This window comes from Tiliqua scincoides, chromosome 7, assembly GCF_035046505.1.
Source record: "Tiliqua scincoides isolate rTilSci1 chromosome 7, rTilSci1.hap2, whole genome shotgun sequence".
NCBI lineage: Eukaryota > Metazoa > Chordata > Lepidosauria > Squamata > Scincidae > Tiliqua > Tiliqua scincoides.
In genome coordinates this window covers 69,900,770-69,926,925 of record NC_089827.1, presented here as the reverse complement: position 1 = coordinate 69,926,925, position 26,156 = coordinate 69,900,770, and the positions used below count along the sequence as shown (strand labels likewise).

The following is a 26,156-nucleotide window of genomic DNA, read 5'->3' as shown; positions in this document are numbered from 1 at the left end:
CCACACGAAGGAAGGCTGAACTGCAGCAGATGCATTATTTTGTACGTATGGCTCTTGATGCCCAGAAAGGAAAGGAGTAAGAGCAATGAGATGAGAAGGGATGTCATCAGAAGTTGGCCAGGATGAGCACTGGTTGAAAGTCTCACCCAACAGACAGTTCACCTCACCAGTCTTCCCTTTGAACCCTCAGCACTTGCGGCAGGGCTGGGACATGGCTAGAGCCCTCAGTGAAGATGAACCAAGCTTATAAGATGCTTAGCCCTAGAACAGTGTTTCCCAAACTATGGGTCCATGACCCACCAGTGGTCAGCACCCAATTTTTGGTGGGTCATGAAACTGACAATTAGACGAGAGTATGACTAGACTAGACAATTGGATTAGACTACGTGAATCAAAGATTCAGCAATTTGCTACTTGGCAGGAGCACTATGGCCAAATAACCTTTACAGCAGGGGTCTCCAAACCCCAGCCCGGGGGCCAGATGTGGCCCGTGGCAAGCCTCTATCTGGCTCACGGCCAGCCTCTTGTCCCTGAAAGCCTCTGAAAGCCCACTTGACCAAACACAACCGGAACTCTGCTCTGGTTGCATCTGGAAGGTGTTCTGAGGGCCAGAGAGGTTGAATGAATGAGCCCATTCATTCATTTATTCACTCATCTAAGTTCCATCTCTAATGAATTCTAAAGGGATTCTCTGCCCTTATGGGTGGAATTTGTTGTGAAACTGACAATAGCCACAACTTTTGGTGGAAAAAAAGTTGGGAAAAAAATAGTTTATATTTATGTAGTGTTGCCATATGGGGGTAAGAAGTCCACTCTTTTTGTAGCTAATAAGAAAGTTATAGAAGTGCTTTAAATGTGGCCAATTAAAGAATTAACTTTGTAAAGGTTAGTAAAGTCATTCCAAGAATCACTCTGGATCCACAAACACAATGGCTGGGATCCAAATAGCTGTTAATGTGTTAATGAGAATTATAGAAGTGCTTTAAATGTGCCCAATTAAGGAATTAACCTCTTAAAGGTTAATAAAATGGTTCTAAGAATAGCCCTGGACCCACACATACAATGGCTGAGATCCAAATTGCTGTTCAGGCTCACAGTTCTTGTGCTAGCCCAGTAGATTTTTTCCCCCTTTAAACACCTATCACAGGTTGCTTCTGAAAACAAGGAGGGTTTAAAAGTCAGTTTGTCATGAATCACAGGAGGGGGAAGAGAGACTGGCATTTGAAAACACACACAAACACACAAATCTAAAGCCCCTCTAGGCTTACAGATCAAGTTTTGTAGTTCCTCGGACTGTGGCTCTTGGAAATAGGACAACACATAGTAGAACTGGTTTGCTGCTTTAAAGCAGCGGGAGCCAAACCCCAGCCATGGGCTGGATTTGGTGCCCATGCAAACCCCTCTCCCATGTGAAGCTTACCATTTGTAGGGGTGCTTATGAACTCTGTTCCTGATCTTCCCTAAAGATTGCGTGGTCTGGCCACTTCCTCATTCTGCCGCCCTCGCAGACTCTTCACCCGGATTTCTGGGCATACGCAGCCGGGTGGTGCAAACTTTGGGGGAGAACAGGAACAGGGGTGGCAGACTTCTCCGTGGAACGGTAAGCTCTGGTTGCACCAGGGAGGCTTTTTTCTTTGCACACCAGTCTCCAGTTTGGAGACCACTGTTTTAAAGGAACGACACCAACTGCAGGTCAGGTTTTAGATTTGTTTGTTTTATGTATTTTTGTTCTATGACATATCCAGTTGAGTGCTCCACATTAAAATAAATTCTGGATGTAGGGGACCATTTGTATTGGAATCGTGGAAGATCTGGCGAGGAGGTAGATGTGGTGTCAGCAGTGGCCCTTTTAAGGGTAAGGCCTGGGCATCCAGCAGAGTGTGCTGCACAGCTGCAGCCACTTGAAGGCAATATGGCCCTCAGGGATATAAGGAGCACCTGAGGCAGGAAGGGTTTGTGGGCAGCAGAAGGAGGAAAGCTTGAGGAAGGGGAGACTGGAGACATGGACTGAGGAATTGATGGCTAATGGACTGATGTGTGAATGGACTTTGGAAGCTGCTGGAGCAGAAACTACTGGAGACACTAAGACTGGTGTTTGGCTGCTGTGCCCAAGACCTGCTGAGGACCAAGGGTCTGCTGTAGTGGCCGGAGGCTGCTGGCAGGAAGGAGGAGCTCTGTAGGTTAAACAGGCGAGCTACCCTGGTGGTGGGGTCCAGCAGTACTGCAGGGCAGAACCAGGGTCATTTTTGAGGAAAGAAGGGGAGCTAATTAGCTAAAAGTGGGCATAATTCTCCAGGCGGAGCTTGGACTGGGAATCTGGCAGAACATCATTTTTAGATGAACTTGATGGACACAAGAATGGAGATGCACAGAAGCTTAAACAAATAACCTAAAACAAGGCAGCAAGGCACTATAAATGTAAAATGCCTTCCTTGTCATCATTAATGTCATGATACAAAGACTGGAGCTGAAAAGAATCTGACAGTTTTCATCCCGTAGGCAGTTCAGTGTTAAAAGGTTAAAAAAAATACAGCTTTCATAACTAAATGTTCTCCTGAGCATTAAAATTCCTAGGTCAATAATGCAGAGGAGGTGTCATCTGAATGGAGTTCACCAAATAAAAATACACTCCTCCCTCCTTATAAGTACTTTTGCTATACAGTTTACCACTTATACATACTAGAGACATAGAATAAAGGATACGGATAAAGACCATCCCTCTTTATCCATACCAAGACTTCTGATATAAGGAGGCCCTGGAGGTGCTAAACCTCGTTATGTGACGCTAGAACATCTGAAATATTTTTATTGTCAACTTGAACCCTTTTCACACTGTATACTGTCATTACATGTCACTTATTTTATTTTACTTTGACACACAACTTTTTCCTTATGCTACGAGGCATTTAGGGTGACGTTTGAGTGAACTTGAAATAGTTCTGGAACACGTTAGAATTTTTCCCACTGAAATTCATACAGTAATTGTACCCGTCGTCCAGATTTTCACTATAAGGGCTGTTTTCAGGAACAGATTAGCAGGCCTGAAAAGAGGGGGGACAAAATCCCAAGGACTTTGGACCATGACAAAACAAACTAAAAGGTACAAAACAAATTTCATATGCCCATTTATTTCTTATGGCAGAAGTATGCCAATGTACCATAAAACATAAAGAGCCTCTATTTTTATTGCAGTTGCCTGCTTGCTAAAGTAATTATGCATTAAAAAAAAAATCAGGCTCACACTTGGCTTGGCCTGTTTAGTATTTCTTATTGCTGAGTGTAAATAGGATTAAAATAATAGTCATAATTGGAGGGCTCACAGGAAAGATTTTCTGGCTTTTACAATAACACACTTGAGGACATACTCAACAATCCACCACAGAGAAGTGGAGAACAGTTTCTAATTTCAACAGATGTTCCTGATCAAGGATGACAAAGAAATTGAGGATAGAGCCACCCCACAGAAACAAACAGAGCAGCCACTGATCTAAAATGTTATTAAAAGAGTGTTAAAAGCAAAGAGCATGGAATAGCATTCCAGCCATTAATTAAACACCTTGGCCATCAATCAGCGACTATCGTCCTCCTAGCAAAACTGTCAAGCATTTCCAAGTTATAATGAGATATCTAAGCAGCTGGAATAAAACTATTAACACTCTCCTACGTTTGAGACAGAAGCGAGAAAAGGAACGTTTTTAAAATAGTTTTACGATACCGCAAGCAAGTCTCATTCCACAATATCTCGGATTTAAAGGGACTCCATATCTGTCAACTACCAAAGTAAACTTAAAGCTCCCAGTGAATCCTGATGCAGTGGAATGCGGTTTGAGCAATTGAACAGGATGTCCTGTTTTAAAAGCTCTTTACTCGGTACATTACACAAGGAGATAAGGGGAAAAGGGTACACAGGTGTGCGTCACTTAATGACAGGGATACATTCTCCAATCCCTGTTGTTATATGATTGGGTTGTCAAGCAAACATTCAGCCCAATCTAGCGCCTTTGTTGCGCAAATTGATATTCCCTGCCAGACACTAGTTGGCTGCACAGGCTACTGGAGATAGATTGCTTCTTCTTTGCATTAAGAGCCTCTTTGTTGTGTGAACAGACCCTCTACTGCAGGTTATGGGAGACCTGACTGCCTCATTAAGAGCCTCTCTGCTGTGATTTGACCACCATCGTATATGCGGTCCGTCGTTAAGCGAAAAGTTGTTAAGCGGCACACACCTGTGCACGGAATGTTCACCAGCTCGCAGAAGTAATTTGGTGACAAAAGAAAATAATTACTGTCTATCATAGAACAGGACTGGGATGAAGATTGTGTTCAACAAATTTTAAAAAGTACACAAACACAAGTATCAACTGCAAGTATCAACTGCATTTTCGTCCCCTTCTGTTGGAGGTTGATACACGTAATGCTGCATTCAGAGTGTTGTATTCATGATCCAATCCAACAACATTATTATTTATTTGCCAGGATACAATCCAGTGTTTCTTATCTATTTTACTTTCTCCAAGACCCAACAGGTATCTGAAGGTAGGGTTGCCAACTTTGATTGAAACTCTTTTTGGCCCCTCTTTTTTCCCCAAACGTGATATAACATTGGGAATTCCTGGAGCCCCCTTTAAAATATCCAAGATTGCTTGCAGAAGTTACCTGGAAATTTATGCAAACTACTGGAGATTCCAGAACAATCCTGGAGGATAGGCAACCCTGTCTAAATATTTGTAGCTGTCCTCTAGTTCTCAGGGGCAGTGGGCATTTGTGAGGCTTGGCCCTAGTGGTGTAGACTACAGGTACCACAATGCACTAAGTGGCCCCTCCCACTCACTATTGCTGCCCAAAATGGCTTCGAAAGTGAGCTGAATGGGCTGCTTACATGGTGCTTTGCAGCAACTGCAGCACTTATTGCCCCCCATAGCTAAGCCACTGCTTGGTCCAAACACAATTTTTCCTACCTCTCAGCTGCCTAAAGATACCTCTTCTAGTCTAGCAAGGTTGTTCAGGTTGAATAGGTAGACAAGCAAACAGCAACAATGATGAGTGAGGACTATGATATACTATAATAGGAATATTCCATAGGAACATTCCATATTCTCAAAGTTGATGGAGAAATCTTTTAAAGAAGGCTTTTCCTTCTAGCAATGAGTAGAAAGCTTTTTCCATAATTAAATCATCGGCTGTCTGGACTAGATGGACCTTCAGCCTGATCCACTAGGGCTCTTCTTATGACCTTACACTTAAGAAACCTCAAAAGGCACGCATGTTTGGCATTAAGTAAATTGATTCATGTAGTATTTGCATGCACAGGCACTAAAGTTTAAGATGTCTTAGCATATTTGGCATCAAGGACAGTCAGGCACGCCTGCGCAGTTGAGCACGCTCAACCAACCTTAAAAATATGTTGGGTCATTGAACTCTGTGCCTGTGAGCAGCAGAATGTTATGAAGGAGAATCATATCTAGGAATGTGTTTGTGTTTAAGCTAGAACTAGCTAGTAAGCAGCCAGAATGAATCTTAGCATCCTTGTGGAAATTTCCCTATTACGTAACCTTATATCATGTGTTTTGAGACTTAATAAAAAGCTGGGTCAGGAGCTGCGAGACTTCACTTCTCCCTTGATTTCATTCTTGTTCCTGCTTCCAGCACTTTCAACCTCTCTGAAACCTGTCTCTGTTGTCTAATTCTTGCCATGGCTTCTCTGCCACACCAACGCAGCATTTCAAGCTGCTCCTCAAGTAGCACCAAAATGCTACAGGTTCAGATTTAATAGCACAGGCCAACACACATTTTGCTTCCTTAAACGTTACACCAATTCCTGGGTATATTTGGGGTGCTGATTCCAAAACTGGCATCTGTTTTGCCCTATCACATGGCACCCCATGTGACATAGACTCTTTAGAGAATGGTTCAAGCAGCTTCCTCATGAGGAAGTCTACACCATGGCTTGAACCATTCACTAATGAGGCTATACTATATCTCCAAAACTAGACATGATAGGGCAAAACGGATGCCATTTTTGGAATCGGCACCCCAAATTCATATCAAACCTCCATAAAGTTTGGGAAAAACTTTTCTGACCCTCAATTTTGTAGGCCTGTGTAATCTGTTGATGACCCTAATTATACCTCTAGCACATTTCAGTCTGAAAAACTGTACCTTAGTCGTATCTTATCTAATGTGTGCTTACTCGGGAGGTTGTAATGTTGAACTCAGTGGGGTTTGCTTCCAAGTTACTTGGTATAGGACTGGCAGTAGCAGAGCTGGAGTGGGGGGTGAAGCTGGAAGTCCTGCATGGGTCTGAAACTCGCAGTGTAAGCAGCCCTTCCCCAACGCTCTTGGGGACATTCCAAAGAGTGAAAGCGATGTGGTGGCATCTCCTCCACTTGCTTTTGCCCCCGGACAGGCTCCAAGAGCAAGGGGGAAGTGCAGCTTACATGGCAAGTTTCAGAGCCATGCAGGAGTTACAGCTTCGCTTTCCTCTGGCTCCGATATTGAGGACTGGGAAGCTAATAAAATCCACTCTAAAGCAGCATTGTTTGGCCTTTTGCAATGCTTTGTTAAACCACCCCCCCCTCCCAACTGCATATAAGAATACCAAGTCACGGATCTGTAAAATGGGCTTCAGCCTGTGCAAACATTTGCCACAACGTGTGATAGTCTTAAAGGTGCCACAGGATACTTTGCTGTTTTTGAAAATACTGCATATATCGGTTTCCAGCCTGCAGCCAGCTGGTTGTGGGCATCTGTTGTCTCATATGGAATGCTGTTTTCGTATGCTCCAGAAAACTTCTGAAAGTCAATGATTGCAGAGATACCCCTAAAGCTAAATCCTGCACAACTGGCTGGCCATGGGCTAAGAACTAGTGCATGAAGAATTGCCAAGCAGCTACCAGGGCATGTGCAAACTGGCATTAAGGACCATATGGTAATTAATATTCTCCCTGAATTTCTGTCACATGGCAGTTGACAGTGTCTGTCAAGGGAGAGAAAAGCTTGCATGTGCTAAGTTTTAAAGTATCATGTGAACCCATCCTTAGGGTCTTCAAGAAGCAGGTCCACTTCTGTAAGGGGCAGCAATTTTTACTGATTACCCCCTTCCCTCTGTCAACCCTTGCACCCACAAACATCTGCACCTGAGGGCCCCCCAATCCTCAGGAATAACTGTCCAGGGAGCGGCAGAAGGAAGGGAACATAAGTGAAAATCACTCTTGCACATAGAGCTTCTGTGAATGAAAGAAGCACTCAGGATTTGAGGTGTTACCCAAGACATTTTTTTAAGTGTATACCAAACACATGAATATACAGTTGAAAATATGTTCATTATACACATAGGATTGCAGCTACCAGGTGTGCCCACTTAGTAGCAAACTAGTACAGGTGTGCACACAACCACCCTCACAGTCTCTGGTAAACCAATGGCCCTCATGGAAAATATTAGCAGCGGTTCTCAAACTTTTAGCGCCAGAACCCACTTTTTAGAATCTCCTCTCAGGACCCACCGAAAGTGATGTCATGACCGGAAGTGATGTCATCAAGCAGGAAAATTTTTAACAATCCTAGGCTGCAATCCTACCCACACTTACCCAGGAGTAAGTCCCATTTACTATCACTGCTAAAAGCATATACAGAGTAGCCTGTTAAAAGTACACATCTGTAACATTTCCCCAAATGCAGTCACATAACATGGTAGCATCAAGTTGAATATATTAAAAATAAAATATTGAAATGAATGGGGACCCACCTGAAATTGGCTCACGACCCACAGTTTGAGAAACACTGTAGTGCAGTATTTCACTAAAATCTGACCAGTATTAGAAGAAATTGACAAGAACAAATATATCAGGAGTGACCAAACTTGCTTACAGTCAGAGCCACGTAATGATACATTTCTGATGTTTGAGAATTGCAATATTTAAGAATATTTAAATTTTGAAATATACTTTACTCAACATGAACATTAAACTTATGTTTTAATCCAGTGAACTCTCAGTTTATAACTGCTAAATAACTCAGGCCTACAAAATTGAGGGTCGGAAAAGTTTTCCCCAAACTTTATGATGGTTTGATCAGAATTTGGGGTGCCGATTCCAAAAATGGCATCCGTTTTGACCTATCACATCTAGTTTTGGAGATATAGTATAGCCTCTTTAGTGAATGGTTCAAGCAGCTTCCTCATGAGGAAGCCATGGTGTAGGCTTGTCCCCAAAACTAGACGTGATGGGGCAAAACGGATGCCATTTTTGGAATCGGCACCCCAGATATACCCAGGAATTGGTGTAACATTTAAGGAAGCAAAATGGGTGTTGGCCGGTGTGATTATAAAGCTTGAACATTTATACCAACAATGTATTTCCAAGAGTTGCACATTATATGTCAAAGAGCCGTAAGTGGCTCGCAAGTTGCCATTTGGTCACCCTGATATATGGTTCCAAAGTTTAAGAGCTTCCTTTGCAATTGTGAAGGGGAAATCAAGTGGTTTCTAAAGCTATGAGCCATGTAAGAAATTGTATTGGCAACCTTCAGTCTCGAAAGACTCTGGTATCGCGCTCTGAAAGGTAGTTCTGGCACAGCGTCTAGTGTGGCTGAAAAGGCCAATCCAGGAGTGACAATCCCTTCCACACTAGGAGCAAGTGCAGTCTGTCCCTGGTCTGTCTCCCTGGCTGTGGGCCTTCCTTCTTTGCCTCTTTGCCTCAGACTGTTGGCCAAGTGTCTCTTCAAACTGGGAAAGGCCATGCTGCACAGCCTGCCTCCAAGCGGGCCGCTCAGAGGCCAGGGTTTCCCACTTGTTGAGGTCCACTCCTAAGGCCTTCAGATCCCTCTTGCAGATGTCCTTGTATCGCAGCTGTGGTCTACCTGTAGGGCGCTTTCCTTGCACGAGTTCTCCATAAAGGAGATCCTTTGGGATCCGGCCATCATCCATTCTCACGACATGACCAAGCCAATGCAGGCGTCTCTATTTCAGCAGTGAATACATGTTAGGGATTCCAGCACGTTCCAGGACTGTGTTGTTTGGAACTTTGTCCTGCCAGGTGATGCTGAGGATGCGTCGGAGGCAGCGCATGTGGAAAGCGCTCAGTGGAAGGTGGAGTACCTCAAGACATGAGGGATGCAAACATCATCACACTGTACAAGAACGAAGGTGACAGGGGTGACTGCAACAACTACCGTGGCATCTCTCTCCTTAGCGTTGTAGGAAAGCTGTTTGCCCGAGTTGCACTAAAGAGGCTCCAGGTACTTGCAGAGAGCGTCTATCCAGAATCGCAGTGCGGATTCCGAGCCAACAGGTCCACCACTGATATGGTATTCTCCCTTAGACAACTGCAGGAGAAATGCAGGGAACAACGACAGCCACTCTTTATAGCCTTCATAGATCTCACAAAGGCTTTCGACCTGGTCAGCAGAGACGGCCTCTTCAAGATTCTCCCCAAGATCGGATGTCCACCCAGGCTCCTCAGCATCATCAGATCTTTCCACAAGGACATGAAGGGCACTGTTGTCTTCGATGGCTCCACATCAGACCCTTTTGACATCTGAAGCGGAGTGAAGCAGGGCTGTGTTCTTGCGCCAACCTTGTTTGGGATTTTCTTTGCTGTCCTGCTGAGCAGGCCTTTGGAATTGCAACAGAAGGCATCTATCTCCGGACCAGATCAGACGGAAAGCTCTTCAACCTCTCCAGACTGGGAGCAAAATCCAAAGTACAGCTGAAATATCTGCGTGACTTCCTCTTTGCCGACGATGCAGCTGTCACTGCCCACTCTGCCAAAGATCTCCAGCAGCTCATGGATTGTTTTAGCAAGGCCTGCCAAGATTTTGGACTGACAATCAGCCTGAAGAAAACACAGGTCATGGTTCAGGATGTGGACTCACCTCCCTGCATTACAATCTCTGAGCATGAACTGGAAGTTGTCCATGACTTTGTGTACCTTGGCTCAACTATCTCCGACACTCTTTCTCTCGATACCGAGCTAAACAAGCGCATCGGTAAAGCAGCTACCACGTTTTCCAGACTCACAAAGAGAGTCTGGTCCAACAAGAAGCTGACGGAACATACCAAGATCCAGGTCTACAGAGCTTGCGTCCTGAGTACACTTCTGTACTGCAGCGAGTCATGGACTCTTCGCTCACAACAGGAGAGGAAACTGAGCGCTTTCATGTAAGAAAAATGGTGACATTAAAGGTGGATATGTAAAACACATAATCTACACAACAAATGAAATACTTATTATAAATCTTTTCATTCCAGGAGGCAAGCATCACCTGTCTCATCACTGAGAACAGTTATTTTGATTTGGTCCAGAGAGGCTCCTTTTTCCCAGCTAACCCATACAAACATATGCCCCTTCCTGCAGCAGATTGCAGTAATCAAAATCTATCACCTTCTGTGCTGCACAGAGGATTTCCATAAGAACATACAAAAGAGCAAGCGTTAATCATTCCAGCCTGATGTCCCTAAAATAGCTCAGGAAAGCCTTGGACTTTTGAGACCAATAAACCAATATAAGAATTATATATTTGCTTGTTGTTGGGAACTTTTACTTCCCATTCTGCATTTTCTTGTTCTGGATTGGCAAGGATGGCTATACTGTAAAATTGAGGGCATAAAGCAAGGAAGAGTTGGAAACTGGCAAACTTTCCTGCAGTCTGAGGGCCAAGCAAGTCTTTCCAGAACCATCAGGCTAAAGCAGGGGTGTTCAGACATTTTGGCAGGAGGGCTACATCATCTCTATGACACTGTGTCGGGGGCCCGGGAAAAAGAAAAGAATTAATTTAAAATTTGAATACATTTACGTAAGTGAATATATTTGAGATGGAACTTATATGAATGGATGATGGTCTTGCAGTAGCTCAAGGCCTATAAAATGCCTTGCACAAAGCAAGGCCGGCCTTTTCTTTGCTGTCACTGCTGCATCACAGACATGAAACAGCAAGTAGAGGAGGGAGCCCTATTAAGAGAGACTGTGCCCCTGCCCTCATAATGTGGTGGAGACAACCGCCCACATGGTTTTGCAATGTCCATATTATGATGATTTGAGATGTAAATTTATCTCCCTGATTTTCGGTACTGAAACGGGGATGCAGGTGGAGGAGCAGCTTGCTTTTCTGTTATCTGATGTATATTCTGATATATCATTCAGGGTTGCCCGCTTCTGTCATGCTGCACAGTTGGCAAGAAAGAAAATTGAGAGTGTAAATCTCTGATTTTATGATTTTAGATATGTGTAAAGGGGTGTTGGTCTTAATTTGTGTATTTTGTGTATTTTGTTTTGTGTATTTTGTTGTGTTGTCTGTGATCAGCTGGTCGGATGATCGTAATAAAGTAAAGTAAGTAAAAGTAGAGGAGGGAGCCTTCATCCCACAGCTCAGGTGAGAGGTCAAACAGTCGTCCTCACATTGAGAGCAGTTGCGTTGGGCCAGCACGGGCTCCAGCAAGTCTCTGGAGGGCCAGAGGTTCATTGGAGACTGGGTGCTCCCCACGGGCCGAACTGGGAGCCCCTGAGGGCCGCAAGTGGCCCCCGGGCTGGGGTTTGGGCACCCCTGGGTTAAAGGAAGGAAGGTTTACCAGTAGAGTGATAGACAGCAGCAGAAACTGCTGCGGAATTTCTGCTTGAACTTTATTATAGTAGTAAGCAGCATGTTGGTGAAGTGCTGTGCCTTGTAGAGATTCATCAGGTGTGTCTCTAGCAAGTGCTTGGAGGAACTTCACCTGCTGAATGAAAACACAGGCAGTGCAATCCTAACCAGCACATAAGCCGGCTCCTCAAATCCCTTGCGCTGCCTTCTGGGTGTCACGAATGTGCTGTAAAGCACATTTGCGCCACTTTGGGAGTCAGCTGGTCGGCAAGGAGGCTTGCACCGGCCCAATGAAGCCAGTTCCAGCTCTGGATGCCAGAAGTTTGTGCCGGCCTGGGCAGGCCAGTGCAGTGGGAGGGAGAGGGTGGCAAGAGGGAGGAACAGAGGCAGGGAGGGGGCATTTTTGGGCATGGGAGGATAGATCAGGTGCGGGTCAGATCCAGGAGCAGGGGGGACAGACCCTGGCAGCGTAGGCTAGATCCTAAACCCCATCCCCAGCGCAACTAGCATTACATGGGCCACTCAGATTTGCGCCTGCAAAATAGCAGGTGAAGATACAACTAGCTCCATAGGGGTGGCTGGGGTGCAACATGAAGTAAGGGGGAAAATACCCCTTTACTCCAAGTTGTGCTCCAGCCAGCACCAACCTAGCGCTGGATGCAGCGCAGGCAACTCAGGCTGGCTGTTCTGGCGCAAGTTAGGATTGCGCCCTGAATGTGTTAATTACCCAGTTGTAGAACTTTCAACATCAGTTCATTTTTTATGAATCACATTCTAAGACTTTCTTTGAAAGAGAAGGTCAAATATTTTTAAAGTTAAATTAGGTAATTTCCTCCTTGGTTTTACAAGGAAAATCCCATAATTGCTTAAAAAAATATGAATATAGATCTAGGAGTGATTTTGTGCTGTGACTAATCTGATCCCTGCACCAAACTACAATTTATAACTGGCTCCAGGGAGTCTATAGAATTTGATATCCTTTTCTTCTGTAGGTTATTTTTAAGATATAAGCCCCATTATTTCAGAACTATGCTTCTAAAACTGTAACGTGTAATTTATCTTTCTGGTCGATGACACATTATCTGTATTTATTTTGGAACCTGAATATTAGGTACTTGTACGTACAAACTCCACATGTCTTGTATATCATTAAGAACAGCTGGATGTTTCAACATAGCCAACACAATATTCTTCCCCAACCCTTGTAGCAGGTTAAAAAAAACAAAACCAAATGCGACAAAAATTAAAATAATTTAAAATAAACTTCGTCATTTCCACCTTTCTGTGTGGCTTTCTGTTAGAAGCCATCAAGTGAACTCATCTCATTCAGCCAAGCACAAGGCCTTTTATACAACTGAGAGCCCAATCCTGTGCTTGGCAGCACAGTTCTGTGCCACTGAACACTGTCGCAAATGTGCCGTAAGGCACGTTTGCTATCATCACCGCCGGGCTCCTGCCTGTGCTAGCCCAGCGCCAGCCAGTGCTGGGCTAGCGCGGGGCGGTCTCCCAGCTTCCATGGCTCGGCGGTTTCCCGGACCTTTCGGTTGGCGGTAAAGTGAGTAGACCCATTGCGGGGCTGCTTACCTTACCCAGGAGAAGGGGACAAAAGTCCCTTTTTCCTGAGGCACCTCCTGCGGTAGCCCGGGGCACGCAGGATCCGGCGGCAGCCCTTCTCGGTGCTGCCGAGCCTGGGCGCCCCGGGCAGCTCAGGATTGAGCTGTGAGCTGTTTAACAACAGTATTTGTGCACAATTAATAACAGAGAGACCGTTAAACTGGTTTGCTAAATGAAACAGGGCAGCACCCAAAAAGGTGTAGGGGGATGGGCCTCTGAAACTTGCAATGAAACCGTTGATTATGAAGACGTGCATCTAGATGACAGATACCTAAAGGTGAAGTTTCACTGTAGGTGCAAATGCACTGTAAAAGAAAAACAAAACAAAAACCAACTAGGAGAAACCTTGGTTTCATGCCCTGCAGTTAGGTCTACCAAAAGCATCCCCCTGGCCAGTACTGGAAATAGGACTACATGATCTGATCCAGATGGCTATTATGTCTTTATGGTCAGTGGTTCCCAAACGGTGTGTTGCGGTCACCAAGGGTGCTGTAGCAAACTCACAGGGGCACTGCAATACGTCTGCTGTGGCCGCTTTTTACTGGCTCTCCTGGGTACAGTTATCTTGAATCACCTGAGACTGTCGAGATCCCATGCGATTCTAAGATAGTGGCACCTAGGAAAACCAGGCAAAGGTGGTGCCACAACAAGTTGCTGTGACTGCAGGACACTGTGACCATGGTAAGTTTGGGAACCAGTGTCTTATAGTTCTCTAGGTCGGTGGTAAAATGAGGTATACAATCCCATATGCTTTCCTGACCCAGTGTTACATGAAAACACCTTTTTTGGTGGTATTTTAAATAACATTGCAAGCCACCTCAAGAGCTCAAGCAGGACTGGGTAGGCAGGGCGTAACTTTAAAATAAATACACAGTATGTAGCATTTGCCAAACTTATAACAGTGTGTCTTGCTAATTTTCTAGAAAGTTGTAAGTAGGTTAAAAAAACTTACCACCGTAACTGGTTTTTATCATTAAAAATGCTTTAAAACGTCACACCTCTTCCACCATCAATGTGACTTTTCCTTCTTATAATTGAGATTTTCAAGGCATGAAAATGAAACCTGCACCAAATAAACTGAACCTCAGAAAGATTACTACTAAGCTAGGATCAAGAGAAGGCTGAAGGTTTGGAATGATAACCACACACAGCAATTCTACGTGCATCAATCCTTGCTAAATAAAATATCTTTGCACACAGGGAATAGAGAGACACAGACCCCAGTCTGGCAAGGCAGATCCATGGGCAGAAACAGGCAGACATCTGGCCAACAGTATGCATTTTCAGCTATGTTAAAAAAACTAATCCAGATCTAACTGAACTAGTTAGACGTGCCTCTAGAATGCAGATGGGGATATACATCCCCATTGAGGGGTTACCAGTTATGTGCAGGGCTATATTGTCTGCCAATTTAGTGGGGAAAAAATGTTTTTGCTATACCAAGAATTTGAAATCCCTGCACGTACAGGAAAGCGCCCTACAGGTAGACCACAGCTGCGATACAAGGACATCTGCAAGAGGGATCTGAAGGCCTTAGGAGTGGACCTCAACAGGTGGGAAACCCTGGCCTCTGAGCAGCCCGCTTGGAGGCAGGCTGTGCAGCATGGCCTTTCCCAGTTTGAAGAGACACTTGGCCAACAGACTGAGGCAAAGAGGCAAAGAAGGAAGGCCCATAGCCAGGGAGACAGACCAGGGACAGACTGCACTTGCTCCCGGTGTGGAATGGACTGTCACTCCCTGATTGGCCTTTTCAGCCACACTAGACGCTGTTCCAGAACCACCTTTCAGAGCGCGATACCATAGTCTTTTGAGACTGAAGGTTGCCAACATGATGATGCACGTACAACTGTTCACTTATCAGGTTCTCTCCTTTCATGGTTTGTACGTATGTGGGCTCCAGCTGGGCCTTCAAACAAACGTGTGGATGTGGGATACAGTTTGCCTTCTCCAATATGTATTCAATGTACATAGATGGATTACCAGAAAAAGGCTGCAGTGTACAGGTGGAGCCTCTTTATCAGTGGGGGTTCTGTTCCTGGACCCCCCCCCCCCAGATACCGAAAACTGTGCATAACAAAATCCATGGTTTTTGGAGCCGACCTTCGGAGCCCACAACCAAAGCCTTGCTTGCGCTGCAAAAAATCTCCCAGACATGACTAGAACAAGGTTGCAGTTGCATCTGGGAGGTCTGAGGGGGGGGGGAATCTGGGGGTTTGGCATTTGGGATGAAGAAATCCACAGATGCTAAATCCACACATAAAGAGGCCCCACCTGTACTGCAAAGGAAAGAAATGAAATTTATTATCCAAGAAGCAAGTAGGATTAGCGCAGTGATTTTCAACCTTTTACATCTCACGGCACACTGACAAGGCACTAAAATGGTCAAGGCACACCACCAGGTTCTTGACAATTGACAAGGCACACCATGCTGCCAATGGGGGCTCACATCTCCCATTGGCCCTATTAATAAATGATATTCCCCAAATTCCTGTGGCACGCCTGTGGACCACTCATGGCACACCAGTGTGCCATGGCACAGTGGTTGAAAATGGCTGGATTAGAGTCAGTTTCAAGTTCTTGTCACCTGCTTGCATTTTTTAATAACAGGCATAGGGAATTTTTTTAAAAAGGCAAACTACAAGAGCATAATAGAGTGATTGAATTCAGGTTTGACCAATAATACAGGTATATACCGCAGGAATTAGAGCAGGAATTTTCAGCTGGTGTGACATGGCACACCAAAGGTCCACAGGTATGCTGTGGGAGTCTGGAGCACAAAGTTAAAAGCTGCTGAAAAACAGTTCTGCACTCCACAACTCTGTTTCGAGGGCAGAATTTTCTGCCCTCGAAAATTCATTTTTACAGCTTCCCTAAAAACAGAGCTGCAGAACATAGATGAGTCTCCCAGAAGACTTAAATGACATCACTCGAGGCAAAGACCATAGGGGCAGTGTGCCATGAGAAGAAAAGCATTGAAAAATCACCACAATTGAGGATGAGAAACTGTTGTGAGCATTGAAGATGAGAGAGAGAGAGAGCGAGAGAGAGAGCGAGAGAGAGAGAGCGCACCAGCTCAACACATTTTGCTTCCTGATGCAGAACACCAAATGTTATCACCTTCCTTCCCTTCCCTTTCTTTTATAAAAACAATCACACCTCCACTTCCTTTCTTCTTTCCCTTGTTTTCTATTAAATTATACCTCTTCCTTTACAAATATGAAATTAAGTATTTCCATTGGTTCTCTTTAGAAATACATAAAGTTATTAAGCAAGTTCATTTACAAATGAATAAACAAGAGAAACAAGTGCCCCAATATTGACATCCCGTTTCACCCACCTTCGTGGCAGGCCTAGTCCTGAAAAGAGAAGTGGCATCTCAACTAGCGTGACGAAAGCCAGCTTATGTACCACATACAACTTCTGTGGCTACTAGTGATGTGCTCTCTAACCCCAAGTCGCAAGTCAGGTCTCAAGTCCTTGCTCAAGATTCTTGAGCCACCTCTTGAGTCCAAGTCTCTACAGTCTCAAGTCTTGAGTCGCTGACCCTAATGCCTTGATTGCTACAGATCAGCTGACTGGTGGGAAAAGGTACTTCTGGGTGCCAGACCCTCACCGCTCAGCTGATTAGCAATGATTTTAAAAAGTCAGCAAGAACACACATACACACACACAGGGACTCAGAGCCAAAAATGGCTTTGAGTCCTGAGTCGAGTCCGAGTCTTTGATGAATGCGACTTAAGTTTGATTTAAAACTGAGTCGCAAGATTCAAGTGCACCATCCCCAGTGCCTACTGCACAACAGTGTCACCACATCTATACAAATCTACAGAATCAGGGTGTTTCTACTCTGCTTTGCAGTACAGTGCTCTTTTAGGTTAATGTAATTTTTAGACCTTTTACATTTAAAACTAGCCTATTATTTTCATTAGCTCAACTAGCCTGATTTTATTTCAGTTCAGCAAAGCAACCGTATAATCTACTGATGCATCTCATTCTTAAAATTACTTTAAGTGTGCTCATCCAAATGGGATTCAAATTTCCCTGAAAGGTGTCCTAAGAATGTGAAAGTTAAGGGGCAGAATGATTAAATTGAAAAAAAATTGTTTTCTGTATACACAGCATGTGACTTACAGAACAGATTTTTTTATTCATAGTTATAGTAGAGGGAACTACACTGACCATTGTCATAATTTTGAAGTTCAGATACTCCCAAAGATATAAAATTATCTCCAAAATGTATGCGGTTTCTTTTTAAAAAGATCATCTACGTGGAATGTCATTATCAAATTTTTTATTAAAAAAATTCATCATGAAAATTATCCTCAGTAGAACTGAGAAATGTTTCCTGCTTTACTACATTGTCAGCCCCTCATCCCAAGGTACTTTGATATCAGAATAAAGCACATTCGTGTAAGAATATTCACAGAGATGAGGAAGAGCCTCTCGCTCTCTTCTTCCTTTCAGCCATAAACACAGCTGTGGTGGTGCAGAAGCCATGCTCCTGTTGTTTGCAATGGAACACCTGGCAGAAATAATTAGGGGTGCTGTGACATGCCAGGTATACTTGGACACTCCACCAACACAGGTAAAGTGGTAGAGCAGGAGGTTTGAGGGTGGGGACCTGGTTAGAGCGGACGGATCTCGGTGGCCAAAGCACAAATCAGATCCTTTCTGTCATTTTTTAACCAGCCCAACCCCCTTCCAGGCACAGTGGCATTGCTAGGGGGTACAGGCTGTGTCGGGTGATGCGTTGGAGGGGTGACACTACTGGCCAAAATTTTTAAACTTGTGGTATTTTAGAGTAATACCATCATGTTATATATCCATCGATGAGTAAGTTCGTGCAGAATGCAATGAAACAAACTGCATCGAAATAGCTCCATTCCATCAAAAGCTATAGCCAAAAAACCAGGAGGGTGGGGCAACGGTGAATCACCATGCCCCCCACCTGCAATGTTGCTCTGACCACTGCATGGGAGGAGGTCCATCATGGGGGTGACGCGCTGGCCTCGCACACCTAGTGACGTCACTGTTCAGGCATACAGTAGAACAACTGCTGGAGACCTGCAGGTGGCCAGAAAGGTGACTGATGGGAAACGAACAATGTTTTTGCTGGCCCCTCAATGGCCTTCTGGTCACCCATTCCTACAGCATGCAGAGTATGCTCTGTTGGCACAGCTGCATGCTATAATGTGTGTGTGTGTGTGTGTGTGGGTGGGTGGGTGGGTGGAAATAGGATTGGCTAGAAGTGAGGGTTCTTATGTACTGACATGGTTTCTTGATTGCTTTTGCCAACTTACTCTTTGTTCTGATACGGCAAACCTTGATCCTCTATTGTAGCTTTAGGCATCCGAAAACTAGATTCATTCACAAAATTTGACCATATAATTATCATTACGGACCAGGCCCTCCCTCTGTAACATCTGTGCTTCCTCAATAGCAATTATTCTTAGGGTAACAGTATTCTAAATCTGGTACATCCAGTGTTGGTGACTCCTGTTCTGAATTTATGCACGCAGAAGGGAGGACAACTTCAAGAATCGCCTTGTGTCGTGCGTGCGCCTGGGAGCAACTTTGGCGACGTCCTTTTATCTGCCTCCCACCCATCCGTGCCAAGGATTGTGAGACACCTTCCAAAATCCACTGGTTTGGAAGAAGTTCAGCTAGCCAATTCTGAAGTTGCTGGTAGTCCATCCTATTGCTGTTCTTGCTGCAGCTGCTGCATAAATAGGGCCTGAGGTTCCACAACCAAAGCAGCAAGGCAAGACCAGACAGAGATTTTGTGAACTAAAAAAGAATAATATAAAAGGTAAAGGAATGTACTCCTGAGGGCTCAGTGTATTGTGTCTTCACACTGCCCTCTCCTATCCCACATCAATGCTGCTTAAATCACTGTTATCATAGTTTAGGAGTGTAAGAATCATAGATGGGTTATCTATCTATTCTAGTACAAGTCACTGGATTACATGGTCTAATTCAGTGGCACTCAAACTGGTAGGTCGCAACCCACCAGTTTGTGTAAAGATTTCCCCGTCTCTTTAAGGAGCGGGGGAAGGGGAGAGGCAGTGATGCGATCCCCAGGATCATGTCACTAAGGGGGGCAAGAAGGGGTGCTTTTACTCACGTAGGACTGTAGCGGGCTCTTGGAGGAGCGGGGAGCCCCACACAGCCCTCCGCAGGGCTCCCCGAGGCTTGGAATGTTGGGAAGAAAGCTAGCGCAAACCACTTTCTGTTTGTGAACGCAACCAGCAAGTGGGTTGCACTCATTTTTCTTCTGAACATTCCAAACCTCAGTGAGCCCTCCCCTGCAAAGACTTAGTTAGGGAGTAAATCTTCCGAAAAGTTTGAGAACCTCTGGTCTAGTTTGGTGGAAATCTTTGCATACGGAGAAATGAGCTTTGATGCACTTTGATGCTTGAGGCTTACATGCCTGATCTCGTCTGATCTGGGAAGCTAAGGAGGGTCAGACCTGGTTAGTACTTGGATGGGAGACCGCATGGGAATACTGGGTGCTGTAGTCTTATACCATAGTCTTTTGAGACTGAAGGTTGCCAACCAATTCAGAACTGTGGCAGTGACAATCAGCTGCCCTGAAACTCAGATGAGCTAAACGTGGGCAGTTGCAGCTTAGCTAAGTTTCAGGGGACGTGAGAAGGTACTGATGGCAACTGTCCTGTGAACTGGCTCAGAGTAGCTCCTTCTTTGTGCACACCCTTCTGGATCTTGGAGCAGCGTGGCCAGAAGGGGGTGTGGGAAGTAGCGGCAACTCCAAGAAATACAAGAGGCGATGGTCGCCATCTTGGTCTGGGCCTCTTGTACACCCCTCCTGTGACACTTTCACAGGAACACTAGGCTTATCCTTCCCGCTAGGTACGCCACCGGCCATTAGTGACTACACCGTCAACACTCCTAAGTTATTGAAATATCTGAGTCACTTTCAGGGACAGGGGGCATCATGTAGAGCAGTGTTTCTCAAACTGTGGGTCAGGACCCACTAGGTGGGTCGTGAGGCAATTTCAGGTGGGTACCCATTCATTTCAATATTTTATTTTTAATATATTAGACTTTATGCTCCCCTGGTATGTGACTGCATTTGGGGAAATGTACTTTTAACAGGCTACTGTGTATATCAGGGGTGCTCAAACTTTCAACTTTAGGGATGCTGGACCTTTAACAAGTGTATAGAAGAGAGAATTTCAGCAGGTGCAACTTGTCATCCCACAGATGACAAGCTGCACCTGCTGAAATTCTCTCTCCTACACAATTTTAAAGGTCCAGGATCCCTCAAGTTGAAAGTTTGAGCACCCCTGGTGTATATGATTTTAACAATGATAGTCACTACTGGGTAAAGTGTAGGTGGGATTGCAGCCTAGGATTGTGCAAAATTTTTCTGCTTGATGATGTCACTTCCGGTCAAGACATCACTTCTGGTGAGTCCCAACAGATTCTCATTCTAAAAATTGGGTCCAGGTGCTAAATGTGTGAGAACCACTGATGTAGAGATATTGCATGCCTACAAAATGCTGTTGCTATGGGAGAAGGCAGTAGATACAGAACTGACCAAAGGAAATACTTCTTCATGCAAAGTATAATTAATGAATGGAATTTATTTAATACTTTTTTTTTATCCTGCCTTTCCCCCCACTTATGTGGGCACTTAGGGCTGACTAACAATCAGGCGTATTCTCAAAACCCCATTAAAACAATGCTTTAAAAATAAAAAATAAGACCTTTGCTTTAAATGCTTTAAAAATCAGAAATAAGACCAAAGTCATCAGTGCTCATAAAACCATAATGTGAAAACAATAAAAAAGCAACAAATTAACAGCAGCAATAAAAATCATTCTTCGAACAGAAGTAGACCCATCAGAGCAGACCAGCGATGCACAATGAAACCACAACAAAAAATCAATGGTAATAAAATCATGATAAAGGTAGAAGTCAGAACAACAAACAGAAAAAGAACATTAAAACATGTGGAGAATAAGCAGCAGCAAGAACATAGCCACCCAAATCGTATCATTCAATGGTTATCAATGGCTATGATGAGACGTGAGAGTTAAACAGAATTACCACGATCAGAGACTATCTACTACTCAGTACCACTTGAACGAACCAAGCAGGAGAAGGTTATTGCCTTCATGGCCCACTTGAGGGCTTCTTGGAGGCATCTGCTGGGTCCACTGGGGGTAACAGAACCTTTTTGTGATCTAGAAGGACTATCCTTATAGAGGTCCAACCTTGTTATACACGGATAACAAATTTGACTCAACATGAATGGCCACTGCAAATGAGAAAGAATGTGCTGGAGAAGGGGAAAAATGCATCCCTTTAGTCACAGTTTAAAAAACTGCTTTTCTTACTGTTGTACAGAGACAGTCATGCAGGTGATTACATGTATAACCTAATTATCCATGGATTTTTCACCTCTGGAAAAATCCATGGATTTTTCTATCTCAACACAATCAGAAGGGCCCTTTAAATTAAAGGAAAACAGTCCTTTAACAATAGCCTTTTTAATGCGAGAGAGGTAGCCGGTTGACAATCCATCAATCATTCTCTCTCCAGGCACTTAGAACAGCTTCACTCCAAGGCAAGGGACCCCTCCCTCCTCCCTGAGCACATGAAAGAAAGATAATCACTTTGCTCTGGGTGAAGGGAGAAGTCACTGGCTTGGAGTGAAGCCTTTCTAAGCCTGGAGAGAGACTGATTAATGGATTGTCTGCTTGATGTCTGCTTATTGACCCCATTTTACACCACAAAAGTCAGCAAGGCTGTTTTTAAATCGCCCAGCAAAGAGACATTTTTTAAAATGGATTTGCTTTAATGCGATTTTTGCCATCCACGAGTTCTGGGAATGGAACCCTCATGAATAATGAGACTCAACGTGTATATGTTTTTTCTACTGTTATAAGGAGAGATGGGAGAAAATGATTTTATTTTTTCGCAGATTTCAGTGTTTTCCAAAGTTAGGAGCGTAGAAATTGGTGTTATGTTTTTTCATTCAAAATTTCCATTATAATTATAAATTATAACTGCTTTAAAAGTCTACTGGGTAGGTGATATAGGTAGTAATAGTGCCAGCAGATGCAGCCACAGTCATTACCCATGCACCCCACACTGAATAATACATAAAAAACCAAATAAAACAGTTATATTTTTTTGCAGATTTGGGGTTTTTGTTTGTTTGTTTTACAAAATCAGAAGTGCAGAAAGCAGTGATACGTTTTTATTTCAGTAACACCGTTTTCTCCCACCTCTAGTTAAAACCACTAACTTGATTTCATATATTAACTTAGTAAAACAAACTGTCTTTGAAACTTTGTACTGGTCTGAGTGCATAAGTGTGGAGGGCAGTCTTTACTGGATATTGGACAAGCCTGTAGAGAGCAAACTCCAGTTCAACTCAGCCACTAACAAACTAACTAATTTTAGTTCTGGTTTCCAAGGTTTTTCCAGAGCGAAACCAGAAGTAGCAATTTTTGGCTGTAGTGGCCATTGTGACTAACAAATCAAATTTTCTTAAACTGTAATAAAGATGAAAAGGGGGGGGGAGAGATTCACACTAAAGCTCTCAAGAAAAAAATAACAATGCATCGTATTTATAGCTTCTCTCCCTCTAATCTGCAAATTCCTCAAGCAAGGGCTGCCGTTCAAGTCACCATACAGAACTACCGAAGTCACAGCTTCTAACAGAAGTTTCTAACAGAAGCAGAAATGACTAACTGGCCCATTTGAAGAGATCCCTGTAGTAACACAATTTATGCTTGAAGATCCAATGGAGAAGCAAAGACCAACCGAGTCTTAAGAACAGATGTCTCAATTAGGGTCGAACTACACACTACGGTGGCAGAGCCATATATGAGACATCACAGGCTACTCCAAGCAGCAATGAAGGGGTAAAGAGAAGTGGCAAGAGTGTTGGCTGAATCCTTCCCTCGGGGGCCCCTACTCACCAGTGCTAAGGCAGCCGGCAGCAGTGTCACCACCAACTGATTCCAGAGGGCAAATTTCAAGCCAGTTGGACCTGGGGAAGGAGGGCAGTCCTTGACAGTGAAGCAATGCTCCACTGGAGACACTCTCCTTGTGATGCCTTGGCATGGAAGATTCCATGCTGGAGCGTCTGCTCCAGAGCAAGATGTTGGCTGCAGCTACGGGCCACCCCAGTGCAGGGCCTCTCCAGGTCAAATTGCCCTAAGGCTGGTCCTGCTCTCACCCAACACTTTTCTCCTTGTAAGTTCTCCCTAATGTGCTTTTAAAAAATGGACTGGAACATATAAGCCTGCCTCATACTGACCGAGACCAGGTGAAATTAGTTACTATAGGATAGTGGGCAGCGTTTTGGCTGCTTTACTTTGTTAAAACCCACTTGATTTACAGCCCAGTCCTGAGCTGCCCAGAGGAGCAGTGGTGCCAAAATGGCTGCCACCGCATCCTATGGGCGTCAGGCAGCCACCAGAATATTCTTGGGGGAAGGGCACAGGCCTGCAATGGAACTATTCAAGTCTGAGTTGGCTATTTTGCTGGTGTAGGGTTGAGAGATCCTATATCTGACCTTCTGACCCAAAGCGGGATTCAGGATATGGCAGAACAGAGGTCAGATGGTCCTTGCTTGGGGTTAAGCCACCAATCCTACAGGAGTTCTATAATTTCCCCAGCAAATGGTTGGCAACCTTCAGTCTTGAAAGACTATGGTATAAGCCTACAGCACCCGGTATTCCCAGGCGGTCTCCCATCCAAGTACTAACCAGGCCTGACCCTGCTTAGCTTCCGAGATCATGGTATAAGCCTACAGCACCCAGTATTCCCAGGCGGTCTCCCATCTAAGTACTAACCAGGCCTGACCCTGCTTAGCTTCCAAGATCAGACGAGATCAGGCATCTGCAGGGTAACAGTTGCTGTCAACTATTTGTCCCCAGCAAATACAGGTTCTGAATACCTTCTTCCCCCCCCCCGACCCCACAAGTTTGACCTTACCTGATCTATGTTTTTTTTAACCTAAACAATATTTCTCTTTGCTTCAGTAACCACCATTTAAAATATTCAATCCTATGATTCTTCATCTGTGTACATTATTCTAAAATATACTTCATTTCTATTGATTAACAGCCCAATCCTGAGCTGCCCGGGGTGCGCGGCTGCAGTGGTGCCGAGAACGGCTGCCGCCTCATCCTGAACGCCACAGCCTGCCGCGGGTGGTGCCCTGGGAGAAGGGGACTTCCATCCCCTTCTCCCGGGTAAGGGAAGTAGCCCCGCAATGTGGCTACTCACTTTACTGCTGACCAAAAGGTCGGTGGTAAAGACATTTGTGTAGGGCGTCGACCCCTGCATGAACGGACAGGATCTGCCTCCTGCCTCCCCGCTCCCTCCCCCCAACATGCCACCCACCCGCCCTCTCTCTGCCCCCGCCTCCCCCTCACGCCTCCTGCCCACCCTCTCTCTGCCCTCTGCCTGCCAAACCCCTCCTCGCCCCCCTCCCCGCCCCCGCTTACAGTGCTGCAATTTTCCAGTTCATGAGACCGCTGAGCAGTGGAGGATGGGTGCCCGCCCGTCACTAGCCTAGCGCTGGCCAGCGCTGGGTTAGCACGGGCCCTGGCCCAGCGGTAAGCCTCACAGACGTGCCTTACAACATGCTTGCGATTGTGCACTCTGGCGGAAAGCTGGAGCGCCAAGCTCAGAATTGGGCTCTAATTGAACAATCTCTCTCCCTCTCCCCTCTTTTTTTGTTTGTTACAGGGTCTATTCAGGTAGCACTGACACTTACAGATTATTCTGGTGCAGTGGTTCCCAAACTGGCCGGTCACGACCCACCAGCCAGGGAAAGCCCTGTCTCTGCCCTCTTAAGGGGTGGGAAGGAGAAAAGGCAGCAATGCTAACACCAGGATTGTGCCACTACCAGGTACATACGGGAGTGTAATTGAACTCACCCCTGGCAGCACTGGCCTCCTGAGGCTATGGGGAGCCCAAAGACACTTCCCCAGAGTGACCCAAGCCTCAGAATGCTTAAAAATAGCTATTGTGACCCACTTCCGGTTCTGCAATTGCAAAATCCTCCCTGTAGAAGTTTGGGAAACACTGTTCTAGTAACTAATTCAAGCAATTGTCTTGTACATAGTGAGTCATGCAAGTGTATGGCAATGTTTGTTCTTGTTTAATCTATCCCACAGATAATTATGATCACTTTTACATAAATGTATTTTCCAATATATAATGTATATTTTGCGATGCAGGGGGAACCCCCAAGAGCTGTGGTTCTTCTAGTATCCTAAAGGTTACATCTGTGAGCAGTTACACTTCAACATACAAAAGAAGCAGAGTCCTTTCGTGGACGTGGATTATGTGGAATGTAAAAACTGCTACTGTACTACAAGCATATGAGTAAGGTTTAATGACAAAGAACAACTTGAGTATTTTGTATTTCCAGGCCCAGTTTAGAAGTTAAATAAATATAGCCTGTAAGGCTCTGCATTCTTTTAGCTATTACAAATGATAGGAGCCTTGAGCCACAAAGAAGCAACTCAGGGGCGACAGTGATGGTGTCATCACAGACATTACAAGCCGAGCCATCAAATTATAAAGAAATATTTGAATGGTAATTCAACAACCAGCTTAGACCCGTTCACTTGTAGTATAATATGCAGTGTGTCTAAAATGAGCAAGATATAGTAGATGGCAGAACAGCAAATTCACATAATGAGATAGATGTTGCATTCAAATCAGACAAAAATCCAAGATATGCAGAACATACATTAGGGCAGGATATGGTCCTTTGAATGTTATTCTCAATGCTCGTACCAGCAGCAACCGTCATCTGAAAAAAGCGTGCAACAGAGAGTCTACTGAATTGAAAGGATTCGTTGGTTAAATAATGCAAATATATCCAAAGCAAAATGTTGACAGAAATAGCACGTGGTCTTTAATTTCCACTCAAGCAAGACAGCCATACTGAGCCTTAAAATCTCTCATTG

At 44.6% G+C, this 26,156-nt stretch overlaps 1 protein-coding gene and 1 pseudogene across 1 annotated transcript in view; both read right to left on the bottom strand.

Moving 5' to 3' along the window:
- PPFIA2 (PTPRF interacting protein alpha 2) overlaps positions 1-26,156 on the bottom strand; it is a 270,632-nt gene that overhangs the window by 110,587 nt on the left and 133,889 nt on the right. The window lies entirely within an intron of this gene.
- On the bottom strand, positions 23,975-24,094 carry LOC136658053 (5S ribosomal RNA; annotated as a pseudogene).